This window comes from Nyctereutes procyonoides, unplaced genomic scaffold (genome assembly GCF_905146905.1).
Source record: "Nyctereutes procyonoides isolate TBG_1078 unplaced genomic scaffold, NYPRO_anot_genome, whole genome shotgun sequence".
NCBI lineage: Eukaryota > Metazoa > Chordata > Mammalia > Carnivora > Canidae > Nyctereutes > Nyctereutes procyonoides.
The window spans coordinates 39,563,904-39,578,193 of NW_026575052.1; the positions used below are offsets into that span (position 1 = coordinate 39,563,904).

Genomic DNA, 14,290 nt, shown 5'->3' on the forward strand with positions numbered 1-14,290 from the left:
ACAATCAATACCCAATTAAAGTCATAACATGTAACTTGTATTGAGTGCTTGTTAGGCAAGGTGCTGGACTGAGCTCCCTGCTTGCCTTATTATTTCCTCCTCCCCATACTATGTGAGGTACAGGACTGTCATTGTCCTTTCCATGGGACACATGAGAACACAGAAGCTTAGACTTGAGGGGTTAGATAATATTTGAGTAGTTACAGTAAAAAGAAAACACCTCCTTTAGTTCACCTGAAAAGTCTTAGTGTTTCTTTTGTTTTCTTTCTTAAGATATTATTTATTTATTAGAGAAAAAGAGAGAATGAGTAGGGGAGAGGGGCAGAGGGATAAGCTGACTCCTCACTGAGCAGGGAGCCTGATGAAGGGCTCGATCCTAGGACCCTGAGATCAAGACCTGAACTGAAGGAAGTCACCGAACCGACTGAGCCACCCAGGCACCCCAAGTCTTAGTGTTTCTTTCCCACTTCTAAAATTTTTTCTTCTCTACTCTCAACTGAAATAGGGTCACCCAGCCTATACGTTATAGAAACAGGACACTAAAGTCACTGCCACCAAAATCCCAACAAAGTCAGCAATTTAGGAAAATGCGTATTTTTTTTTCTAATTGAGGGTATTTCTGATAATGACATGACTAAATCACCAAGATTACTGGCTTGAGTACCAAATCATTCCTGTAGTAAGAAAAACAGGAAATAACTCAGATATAAATGATGAAAGTGGCTGCGGAGTTAGGAAGACATTTGAAAATCCCCTCATACCAAAAAATCACACCCTGGGGCCTAATACAATTTAGTTGGGTGATATTCATAAGTGATTCTCTTACCTGAAGGATTGTGGAGACAATTGAATGGGAAGGTCAAGAAAACACTATTCAAATGATAGAATTTTATGGGGGAAAACAATTACTGTATCTTATTGGACATTGCTGGAGAAAAACAAATTTTGGCAAAAGAACTGATAACAGAATGTATGGTCATTAAGTTAAAACTCTTGAGTTTACCATAGAAATGTCTTAGAATCTGATTTAGGAATTTGGAGACAAAAACAAGACCTTAAGAAATTCTAAATGCCATTTATTTAGAGAAGTGTTAAAGGAGTAGAGATTTAAACAGTTTCACAACTTGTGGTTTTCAGGGGTCAAAGTCAAGATGAGACTGTAGATGACTCACACTGCCCAGCTCACTGAAAAATGTGGGCAGCTTTGACAAGCAATGAATTTTATCAATTTTATTCCAGATGATCCATCTTGAGAGTGACTTAAGGGTTCAGACACTATTTGGGTTTTTTTTTTTTTTAAAGTCTCTTCCAGTTCAACTGAAAGCTCTTAATAGATATTTCTTTTCTACTTTTCAAAGTACCTCTCTCTCTCCTCTCAACTGTACCATAAGAATTTATTTTTTGTTGTTGTATGGTAAGGAATATTTGAAACACAAGTTACAAAGACACTCGATTTTTCAAATTGACATGGAACTGCCGTATATCCTTAATTGTTGACGCTACAGCCAGAGGCATGAAAGAGTTGTTTGAGTACAGTTCTAACTTAAATATATGCTTTTCACCATTTCTCTGTATTTTCTCAAGGTGTATTTTTTTACTGAGGAAATAAAATCATAGGCGATTGTTTTCTGCAGTTTTTTTGTAGAGAGCCTTATCCAACTAATTACATTATCAGGGCTCAGTTCTGCTGCCCTGTTCCTGCATGTGACAGAGTCTGAATAAGAAGAAACTCTCCAAATCCAATTTGGAAATAAAAGAATCAAAACTCTTTCAACAATTTGCACTGGACTGCATTATTTGATTTGGAAGAAAGTGAGTCAGCCCGTTTCCATTTCTTGATGAAATAACTATCTCATTTACTTACTTGAAGGAAATTACCCTCTTCAGTGGCTTTGAAAATGTTACATATCTATCGTAAGCTACTGTGGTGATTACTGCTCATACCTAGGACATTTTTTACAATTGAAAATATTTATAATAAATAATAAATTCTCATGCTTCAAAATACAAAATTCAAAAGAGTTCCAAAAATCAAAATGTGAACAGTTTCTTTTGTGTTAGGTAAGCACATTTTATGCATATATAAAATACGAATTTTCTAGCAACCTTTTAATAATGTAATAGGAAATGTTTAATCTTATTAGGTTAATATTTTGAAAGATATCAATAGGGAAAAAAAGCTTCCTGTGGTTTCTTCAGTATTTTTTTTAAAAATAAGAACAGGATTTTTTTTTCTAAACCTATTAAACTTATCTTCAAAGACGTATCTTAAATTTTTTGTGTTTGTAAATGTACTTATGTCCATTGGAAACAATGTGTAATTTGCCTGAACATGGAGGTCTGTAAATGAAATCAGCAGTTTTCAGTTAGGACATGATAACATTAGATATAGGTTATCTTTTATGGCAATCAGACATACTTTAACCTTTTGAATCTCTGGCACAGTGTTTTTCTTGATTTCAGTAGATTTCTTATAGCCCTAGGAAGGACCTGTTCATTCTTTGTAGGAGAAAGGAAAATTGCATCTAAAATTCATCCATCGTGAATCTGATTTTTTAAAAAATCCTACAGGGAAGATAGATTTTTGTAACTCAAGCTGGTCAGTAAATCTCATAGGATGATTTTTCATCATCTCTGTCCAGCAGAGGTGAAAGCAGCTGCCCCCTACTTCTGTCTGTATGCACACAATTCCAGAGAAGCAGTAAGAAGGAAAAGAAGCATGAGAAAGAAGGAACAGGGGCCCCTGGGTGGCTCAGTGGTTGAGCATCTGTTTTCAGCTCAGGTCGTGATCCTGGGGTCCTGGGATCAAGTCCTACATTTGCTTCTCCTTCTGCCTATGTCTCTGCCTCTCTCTGTGTGTGTCTCTCATGAATAAATAAACATCTTCAAAAAAAAAAAAAAGAAAGAAAGAAAGTAGGAAGAACATGAGTTTTGGAGCCTGTCACACCTCCCTAAACTTATTTACCTGATGAATTCAGGAAAATCACTGGACCTCATTTCTGGAGTCTCATTTCTGTCACCTGTCATATAAAATGGTGATAATACCATGTGTAATTACAAAGATTAAATGAGACTGTATGGAGAGTACCTAAGACACAAAAAGCGTTCAACAAATACACCTTTGCACTTGAAAATGGTCTTCCTATTATATACCCTTTATTTTCTTTAGAATTAAAAAAATCTCTTCTGTATTTCCTAATATAGTATCTTTAATGGAGATATATTCTGTAAACAACACGTTACTCTAACATCTCTTTAAAAGAGAAAAGCATCAAAAAAAGGGGGGGGAAGCATCTATAAAATAGCGCAGTCACTTCTAGGTTAGAATGTTTCAATTGTTAAAGGGGGAAGATCTCTAAAAGAAATCCAAAGACATGTGTTCACCATGTAAGCCATTTAAGTCACAACCCCAGGTTAGTCCACTTAACTGGGATGATATTTGGTTTGCATGTCACTTCTCTGTTACCTGTTAAATGATTTGTTTTAAGTCTTCATTTTTCTTAACCTGTCCACTGATTGCAAGCTGCTGCAGGACAGACTTCATTAAACCCAAATTTCATCAAACTCCCTGGCAGCTAAATGTAAACTCTGTACACTGTCAATGCTCAACCGATGCTTGCTCAAGATTTATAAAGCCCTGTTTTATGCAGCCAATTCATGATAAAGCTAATTTTAACAGTTAAAATATCATGAAGATCAATATTCAAAAACCACTAATCTTTCTGCTCATTAACAATCTAATGAGTAGCATCCATTGATTTTTTTTTCTTTGCTTTCTGAGGACACACACACACCCTATTTTTCATTCTGTCCCCTCTTGTCTTCTCTGAACATGCAGCTTTCTCCTTCATCTGGAAAAGTAACTTGTGTGAAAAAATATGCTGTTAGAGCTGGAAAGGATCTTACTGATCCTCAGTGCAGGGTTCATTTTAAAGACAAGACTCATCTCAGTACGTAGTGGTCACAGCTGGTCTGTGGCCAGAACTCACATCTCCTGACTCACAGCACACTTGGTTTACTTAAGAAGGCAAAGAAAAAAGAAAATAATTTTTTGTCTCTTTACCAGTAATAGAAAATTAGACTAATAAAGTCATAAAAGATGCTTCCCTTTTATAACCCATAAATTCCTGATAGTTCCTTTTTTTGGATCTGTGCTCTTTAAAACATGTGGCTAGTATCTATAATTGGATTAAAGTGAAAACGTGATTATGAAAGAGTTGAAGTACCTTTGCCCCATTCTGCACTGCTAGCCAGCTTCGGGGTAGAGGTACGCATTTGACAAGCAGTGAACCAACATCAACCCTGTGGAATTCTCAAGATTCAGTTGAGCTTTCCCAAGTTCAAAGCCCATCAATTCATTATTGGTTCTAAAATGTAAGCCACTTGGAGAGCCAAATAGTTTTTACAAAATGTCCTTTGAAAGCGATAATAGTAGACAACACTGGAAGCACATGAATTATTGCCCAAATACTCATTTGCTTAATTAGGTGGCATATTGGAATGTCTGCTTTATTACTTCACAGTGCTATGGCTAGTATAAGATAATATAATATTTTGTAATACTATGTGAATTATCACATATTTTTTGAGTACTCACCGTATTCCAGGCACATCTAAGTTTTTGGTGTGCACATTATTATCTAATCTTTACAATTACACTTGGAGATTGTGTTATCTCCATTTTTCATAGGAAGATGTGTGATTTACTTTAATTAACTCACTCAAGGACATGCACAAAAAATGGTAGAGCTAGAGTCCAGACTAAGTTCTGGCTGAGTCAATAACCCCTTAATCCCTATGCTAAATCGATTTCTGTGTTCATGCTATAAATCTTCTTGATCCTTTAGTTGATTTATTGATGGTGACATTTCATTTTAGTTTTCGTCAAAATGGAACTGTTACTATAAAACCCAGTCAAATTGGAGTCTGTATCTGAATAAAAGTGAACATTTGAGGATTCTAAGAAGGAAGGGAGGGAAGGAGAGTGAGGAAGGAGGGAAGGATAAAGGGAAAAAAAGGAAGGAATAACGGGGGGGAAAGGAAAGGGAAAGAACCGTAGCACCTCCCTAGTACCTCTGTTACTGTTGTTTTTATGAATATAAATTTTAGAACACACTTCTCAATGCTACTATATATTCCCCACCTAACCCCAAATCACATATTACTTAGAGATCATTGTTTATCACCATGATGAACTCCCATTTTAGGGGGAAAAAGGTTCTTCAGGATTCACAAAGAAAATACCTTACTCAAAAGCAGTCCTAAAACTTTCTAAGAGGGGACACCTGGGTGGCTCAGTGGTTGAGAGTCTGCCTTTGGCTCAGGTCATGATCCTGGGATCAAGTCTTGCATCAGGTTCCCTGCAGGGAGCCTGCATCTCCCTCTGCCTATGTCTCTGCCTCTTTCTCTGTGTCTCTCATGAATAGATAAATAAAATCTTAAAAAAAAAATTTTTTTCTAAGAGGACCAATGGAAAGCTAGATTGAACTCCTTTTCCTTTCTTAGATATCAGGGACTCTACTGTTATATAAATTTCATCATTTTTATTTTTGTTACCTCTTAGCTCTTTCCCTGCAGTTATAAAAAACCTAATATTCATTCATTCATCCATTGGCATGTGTTGCAAGCCTTGTGCAGAGACAAAAGGGTGGGTCCTGACTAGGGGACGATATCACCAGTTCTAAAGTATGCATGTCAAGAAAAAGTCAGGGCTGGCCTTTAGAGACACAAGCTAACTGCATCCCATGGGTCAGTGGAAGAAAACAAGGAGGTAATTAGACAACTATATGAGGTCAGAAGGAAACCCCTAGAGGTATAACTATAGGAAGCTCCAGACCCTAGCCTTTAGGCCCTAAGACACGAATTTCCATTCTGGGAAAGATTCCAAGTTGAGTAGAACATAGCCCTGGCCTTCTGGAATATGCAGAGTGCCCACCAATGTCTGAAACATCTTCTCTTCCACACGCCCAGTATATCAGTGTGATTCAGCGTGCTCTCATTTAAACATTTCATTTAGCAGAAGAGGTCTTTCTTCAAATAAATGTTATTCAGAAAGAAGCCTAGCATATAACTCTGCATAGACACAGCAGACCTGCTTTAGATGAAGTCAGGTGTGGGGCCAGGAGCATTTGGCTGCCCCCTATTTTATTTACTTTCCAGGACAGGCCCCTCAGGGACCTCCTCAAGACCAACAAAACACCAAAAACAAGATCCTGAAATTGTCATTGTCTTGACTTTGTTAATAACAGGCTGAATACATACATGGCCTTGAAAAAATGATTTTAACTTTCTGGGCCTTGTCAGTGAGCCATGGGTATAGCCTAAACTACTTTTTTTTTTAAGATTTTATTTATTTATTCATGAGAGAGACACAGAGAGATAGCGGCAGAGACACAAACAGAGGGAGAAGCAAGCTCCATGCAGAGAGCCCAACGTGGGACTTGATCCCGGGACTCCAGGATCATGCCCCGGGCCGAAGGCAGGCACCAAACCACTGAGCCATCCTGGGATCCCCCCAAACTACTTTTTTTTTTTTCCAAACTACTTTTTAAAGATGGTTTTAGTTGAACTAAACTTTTTAACAGCTGTGACAACATATTGGGGGCAAGCACATTGGCTACAAAAAAGGAGCTGAAAGATTATTAAACTGTGGTATAATATACACATTGGGATGTCTTTGTTTGTAGGTGCAAAGAAATCATTACCTAATTGTAAATCTTCAAGTAACAGCATCTGTAGGAAATGGATTTTATTCATTTTAAAATCACCAAATGGGGTGCCATTTGTCAACTAGTTACCTTATGTTTACTTTCCTCCTATGGATCCTCACACCTTGGAACTTTCCCTCTGCCATGAGAGTAAAGTATCCATTTATAGTATGTAAACCTTTACAGGTGGAGGATTTTTCGCAGTTTTACAAATGGAACATGTATGTATAGATATAAATTTTACATTCAAAGGAACAAAGCTCGCCTTCAGTGGAACACTCTAGTGACTCCTGAATCCAGCCAGACCTTTGTAACCTTCAAAGAAGAATATCTTCTTGTCCCTAAGATGTAAACCTAGTAAAGATTTAAACTTTTAATGTCAGAATGTCGTCAAGGAATATTACTACTCTTGAAATTAGTGCCTGCAACCATGTCTTTATGCTAAGAATGTTTGCTTACCATCTTAAAATCTTGACCTTTGGGGGCAAACATTTGTACTTACTATAGAATAGAGATGTCTTGTTACTATTTCTGAAGAAGATAAGGCAGAGAATTTCCATTGATTTTTTTTTCCTCCCAGTTTTACCAGAAACAGTCTTTAGTCTTATTTCCTAGAGCTTATGATACAGTAGCCCTTACTCTTAAGAATTTTACACACCCTGATTTTTTGTTTTACTTCTTTCATTTGTGCTAAGTGAATGTATTTTAAGAACCTACTTTTTCAAACCAAAGAGGATTAAAAATGGTTATCGGACTTTCAATCCAAAAAATAAATTAACTCCACCAAACCTGAGTCTGTATCCCAGTCCGCACCCCTCTCTCCATTCCTGAGGTCTTTAACTGGACCCAATTTGCAGGACATAACTTGACTCAAATTTATAGCTACAGTGAGACATGCAGCTAAAGAAAACTCTTAGGCCGCGCAACATCTCAGACTTCTAAAGCAACAGGATCACCTAACCAGAACGTAACCCTCTGCAATAATTACACGAGTGCAAGTGACAACTGCTGCACCTGCTCCCAGCATCTCTGACTCTCACCCTTGAGAAGAATGGGTGTCTGCTAGGCAGCCTGGCAATTCATATGGTGCTGCATCTGCAGATATTTTTATTATGCTTCTCAGCTTTGGAAATCCATTATTATTTTGCCCATATGCCCCTTCTCCATTTCTACACCCTTCTAAGATAATTCAGAGTTCCTGGGATCCATCATCTTCAGATTCGTAACTTCTATTTCACACTTACCTGTTTCTAAGCATAATGCAAGCATGACAGAGTCAAGGCCTAAGGAAACCTTGACTTTTCCGTGTGCACCACTAGATCCTGATCTTCACTGCAAAAAAATGAGTAAACTGTTTCTCTACTCTGTGAGGAAAGCCCCTTCCTGTTATCTCTGCCTTTACTTGCTCCTCCTGTACATGTCTTAAGAGTAATTTTTTCCCCTCAAAATGCACTTGTGATCATGTCTCTCTTCTACTGATCCTCATTAGAGAGTACTCAGAGCCTCCAGGGTAACGTTTGAACTTCTTTACCTTTCACCTAGAAACAGTCCCCCATGGTAAATTGACCAGAGGCTTAGACATGAGATGCCCTTGGCCTCAAATTGCCAGTCAGCTCAGGTGTAACCTTTCTCATCTTCTGTTTCCTCATCGACATAATGGAGTACTGAACAATGTCAGGAGGTTGTTGAAGTCCTCCTGTGAGATTCCAGATGTCAAATGCCTGGGACAAAATAAATGTTCAATAAATATGAGCCACCTTGCTCTCATTGTCTGGCTCCTTCCTGCCACATGTATGTTCCTCCATCCAGTGCCCTCCATCCCCCTTCACCCCTGAATCCAGCCCATGTCTGGCAGTTTCCTGGTGAAGCCATGTTCTCTCGCACCTTGCTAGCTTTTACATATGTTGTTCTGCTTCCCTTTGGGGTCTTTTCCACCCTCATCTCTTAGGCAACCTGGAGGGTGTATACTTGCCCCTGAAGACACTTTCTGAACTCCTCCTGAGTTTAATCCTTCCAAATCTTTCTCACAAGTCCTCAGTCTTAGTTGGTCTTATGTTCTCTAATGTGTCATTACCTCTGGTGAGTGGAATATGTGTCTTCCTCAACCATGAAGCCCCAGGCCCCTGCTCATTTCCTAGCAAATGTTAAATGATCAAATGAATGAATGGTCCAAAATGAAAAATAAATATGGTTTTGAAAAAAGTGGTATAGCTACCAGTCTGTCAACACAAAAAGCAACACACCCATCCTTAGATTGGGCATAATGTTTAAGGCAAAAGACTTAGTAGCTTGTAAGTAATAGCAAGGATTTCTTTCTATTGGAAGTCTTAGAAAATGTAACGTCGCTAAAATGGCTTCAGCTTTCCTTTGGGAAATGGTTACTGTGGGGACACATGTGAGAGGAATACCAACATCATGATGAGAAACACACGCACTGAATAGCTATGCTTCTGATGCCATTCTCCAATCTGAAACATCACCCGCTTTCTGGACAGAATTGTAGTAACATGTGTCCCCAGTGTTTGCCTTCGCTTTTGCTATAGACACTGAAAACAATGAGATTCTCCAGGGATTTCTCCTTTAACTTTGTTAGGGTGATCCTGTTCACACAGCACAGCACCTGCAATCAGGGATAATTACAGTCTTCTGCATCAGTCAGCTATTTCTTCCACGGCATCCTGACGCATATGGAAAGTGTCAGAAGCAAATAAATTGTTGATTACATCTAGTAGTTCCTAAAGGTTGGTGTGTTTTGTTTTGAAAGTTTTCCCTAAAATGCCCCCATGTTTTAAAGATTTAGTTATTTTTTTTAAAGACTTTATTTATTTATTCACTAGAGATACACACACACACAGAGAGAGAGAGAGAGAGAGAGAGAGAGAGAGAGAAGCAGAGATACAGGCCAAGGGAGAAGCAGGCTCCATGCAGAGGGAGACTGATGCGGGACTCGATCCCAGGACTGAGCAGAGCCCCACATGGGGCTCAATCCCAGGACCCTGGGCTCAAGACCTGAACCAAAGGCAGATGCTTAACCAACTGAGCCACTCTGGTGCCTCCTCATATGCCCTCATTTTTATCTAACTTTATTTCATAGACACCATTTCAAATGAATATTGTTTTACTCCTTCCCATCCATACCACCAAGATTTTCTTTGCCTTGAAAACCTCTTTGGGTTTATTATTCCTAGCCCCACAAATAACTTTTTTCATCATACCCAAATTCCTTCCCTCCTAATGCTTTTATGATAGTTTTTCTCCTATAAACTCTATATAAACTCCAGAAAACCTGTTTTAGAAATCCTAATCCAGAAAGTCACATTGCCAAAACAAGTGTCAAAATCTTTGCACCAAAAGGACACTGATGAAATGTCCACCTAGGGAAAATTACAGAGACCCATTGGTATCTAGTAAGCGGTCTAGGGAAGCACAACAGGCAGGAGAGAAAATGTCTCAACTCCACTTCTGTGTGCATACGGTTAATGCACAAGTCTCTGTAGTAACTCCAAGGTGGGCCAAGGTGACCAGCTGTCCCAGTCCAGTTGCAGTGTTGGCCTAGTATTGAAGAATTTCTTGGTGCATGGAATACTCGGTAGTCACACTAGGAAAGTCTTGGGCAATTTGAGATAAGGTGATTCCCCTGCCTACCCCTTGCTGCTTATTTTTTTTTTCCTCTCTTTCTCTAACCTTCCGAAGTCCTAATTCCTTTGAAAACATGCATTGATCTTCATGTCTTCCTGATTCCAGCTGTAAACAAATGTTTGAAGACCTTAGACCAACCTACATCCAAGAGACCTCTACTCAGAGTAAATGGCGTCAAGTGGAAAAGCTCAGTAGCAAATAATTGTCACTTGTCCCACCTCATTGCTTGCTTATGGCTTATGTGCCTTAAAGTGTTCAGAGTTTCATGCGTATCCTTCCAGATAGTGTTAGGAATACCATTCTGCACATGCTCTTTTTAATTTAACATCATATCTTGAGGCTCTTTTGCGTGTGTACATATATAGATAATGATCTACACCTCATCCTTGTTACCTGACATGTAGTATTCCGTTACTTGTAATAATCTATTTAACTCTGTCAATAGATTTTTAGATAACTTCCAGATTTTTTTTTAAAGATTTTATTTATTTATTCATGAGAGACACAGAAAGAGAGGCAGAGACACAGGCAGAGAAAGAAGCAGGCTCCATGTAGGGAGGCCGATGTGGGACTTGATCCTGGGTCTCCAGGATCACGCCCTGGGCTGAAGGTGGCGCTAAACCGCTGAGCCACCTGGGCTGCCCAACTTCCAGGTTTTTATTTACTACTACAGATAAGATTGTGAGCTTCCTTGTACCTGAACATTTTTGTATCCTTTTGTGAGTATATTTGTTGGACAAATTCCTAGCAGTGAAACTGCATTTTAAATTTTCATGGGTATTGCCAAGCTGTCCTTCCAAAAACTACATCAAGTAACAGTCCCACCATCAGCATAAGAAATGCATATATACCTAATACCTACTGACCCTGGGATTCACAGAAAAAATACTTTGTCAATTAATTTAATTACAAATAAAGTGGATCACCTTTTCATAGGCTCACTGTTCCTGTAAACAATTCATTAAATCAGTTATCCTTTCGGTGGTTTGTTTGACATGTTAATGTTCTTGGTATATTAATAAAATGAGCCGCACCCCTTTTTGCAAACTTTTCATTTTCTTCTACTTTAACTTTTTTAGGGTGTTTTAACGTTTAGGCTTTTAAAATATTTTTGTTTTTAGATTCTTCTTTTTCTTATGGTCTGTAGACACTTCCTATGTTTTATCCTTGTTTTGCAGGCATTTAGTACAGTATCAGTCATGTATGAGATCTTCAGTATTTTTTTAATGAGTGGATAATGAATGTGTGAAGAGATGAATTATATTATTTACTTCTTTCTTATTCCTCCTTATAATACATGGAGATTTGGAAAAAGAATGCCAAAACCTGTATCTCAACAGAACCTTCTAGTGTGTCATCTTAGGGCAGGGATCTTGCTCAATATGTTATCTCTGTCACCTTGCCCAGTGTCTGGAACACAGAAGATACTATATGTGTGGAATGAATGAATGAGCTATGAGAATAATGAGATAAAGAGAACTGGAATGGACTTTATCCTCCTGTACTCATGACAAACATTTCTGGAAAACGAGCTTAGGGACAGTTGTATGTACAGGCCCAGAATTCAATTTATTGCAATATCACTAGAGCATCACACTTATTTCTGAGTAAATTAAACAAGAGTGGCAAGAGAAATAAAAAGAGTTATGACCACCAACCTGGACCAGGGACCACATTTAATTGAGTTCATAATGTCTATCACATCGCTACTGTGTTGAAAGGTTAAAACTTTCCTAGAGAAAACTATTACTCCTGCTTGCCAAAGTGCTCATAAAATGACCTGATTGCTAAGAACAGAAAACAAACCAAACCAAAGTAAAATGAACCAAACAGCAACAAAAAAAAAAAAAAAATGTGCCTTAGAATAGTTGGATGATTACCAGATCTGCTCTCCACAGACCACCATCCCTCAGAGTAAGAGCATGTACTTCAGGTTAAGTGCATCCATATCAGAGGACATTCGGCGAGATGTGGTCCCTTCCATGTGTCAGTTTCCTGGGTCATTTGGGGTCTTAGGAAAATCCTTTTGTTAGTGCACTGAATTGCACATGCATTATGTAATTCATTGCAACCCAATAGCTGAACCCGTGGTTTCATAGCTATTAAAATATGCCACAAACCAAACCACCTGTGAGGCGCCAACTCAGCAAATGTGCCTATGCAAAAAGCAGTCATAAAAAAAAAAAAAGAAAGAAAATGAGCATGAAAGCCGACTGAATAACATCCTAGAGCTCATAATGTATTCGATGTCATGAGGCACGAGAGGAAAAGTATCCCATGTAGGTTGAAGGGAGGTGGTAGCCAGGGGCCCTGGAATCCAAGATCGTTATCACTGTATGTGAGGGTCATATAATGAGAAATGAATCAGAGTGACTGCTATGGACCGCCTGTTGGAAAATCTGCAATTATGGATAATTATGTGCAAGCACTAGGAGAAATGCCAGACGTTAGAATTTATGTTTAATGTGAAAATTGCATTTCTTTTTTTATGGAACCTCAATATATAGCTTTCTCTATAAAATGTGGGCATATTTCTGAAGGAAAGAAAAATGCAAAGGTTGCATTTTAACATCCTGTTACATTTTAGTTAAATACAAAGGAACATGACTTTTCAAAGAGAAGAACCTTTTCCTCTCTCATTTTCTCTCTCTCTCTCTCTCTCTCTCTCTCTGTGTGTGTGTGTGTGTGTGTGTGTGTGTGTCTGTCTCTCTCTCCTGTAAGACAGGATTGAGTGGTTCCAAATATGTTATCTTGTGTTATAACTGAAATTCAACTCTGTGGAAGGAAAGGAATGGTGGGTTGTCTTCAAAGGCCCCTTGTTCTACTGATTTGATCAGTTTTGCTTTGTTAATAGGACAGTAATCTTGTATGGATTGCAGAGTATGGAATAGTAGCAAAATTATCCATATTTAAAAATAGAGATGGCGACTTTAAAAATAATAATAAGGCAGTAATGTAGCCTTAAGAGCTTCCATTATTGAGAGAATTCAAGGAATTAGATAAGTAGATTGGTGTCAAATACAATGAATTTTCTCTTATTCTTGTACTCTCATTGCCTCATTTTTTTCCTAACCATCAGGGTCTTAGCCCAAACTTCCTGAGGGGTAGCTGATGACCTGCTAGCATTTTATGGGGGACTGGGAGTCATGCATTCCAGGGAGAGCAGGAGAGGAGTAGGGGTGGCAGTGAAAGGAATAGTAGAGAAGAAGAAAAGTAATTACAAGGTCATACATTACCAAGCTTGCGGCATCTTTACCTGAAACACAGTCACTAAGTTACTAAAGATACCAGCTATGAGATTGTATAGAACCACTGTGTCTTGGAACATTCCACTTACGGGAGAAAAGATGAGCAATTTTTCCGTTCACAAGTCTTTTGTCTCTCCTGGTCACTTTGCTCTATAGAACCTCGACACCTTTGACTCTCCCAGAAATCCCTGGGGAAGCCAGAGGCTCCCCATCTCCCCTGTGGCCGGATGGTTTCTGTCAAGTCAGAGGCTGTTGCCCAGGCCAGGCCCTCCGGGGTCGTGAGGCAGAAAAAAAGGTCAGACAACTGCATTGATGATCAAGACTTTGTTGGGACCTCTGTGGCCAGGTAGCTAGGAAAGTAGCCTCTGCCCCAGGGGTAGGTTGGGCAAAGTGGACCTGGAAAGGCCATAAACAGGGCCCGGTGTACTCACTGACAGAATCAGAAGGGATGAGGCCAGACATTTATTAAATTAAGTTTTTCTGATGTCCTGATATAGCATACTGTAGTTTAGTGCTGTATCTCCCATCATTTGAGTGCCTAATTTGTACAAGCGCTGTGCTAAATGGCTCAAGTACATGATCTTGTATAATCCTCAAAACTTTTTGGACTCCCATTTTATAGGTGAGAAAACTGAGGCTTAAAGAGGTAAGTAAATTGCTTGTGCTCAAAGAAATAGGAAGTGGCAGAGCTAGAAT

At 38.7% G+C, this 14,290-nt stretch overlaps 1 protein-coding gene across 10 annotated transcripts in view; it reads left to right on the forward strand.

The window, feature by feature from the left end:
• Window positions 1-14,290, forward strand: part of PDE4D (phosphodiesterase 4D) — a 1,377,381-nt gene that overhangs the window by 1,211,846 nt on the left and 151,245 nt on the right. The gene's annotated exons all lie outside the window — the stretch shown is intronic.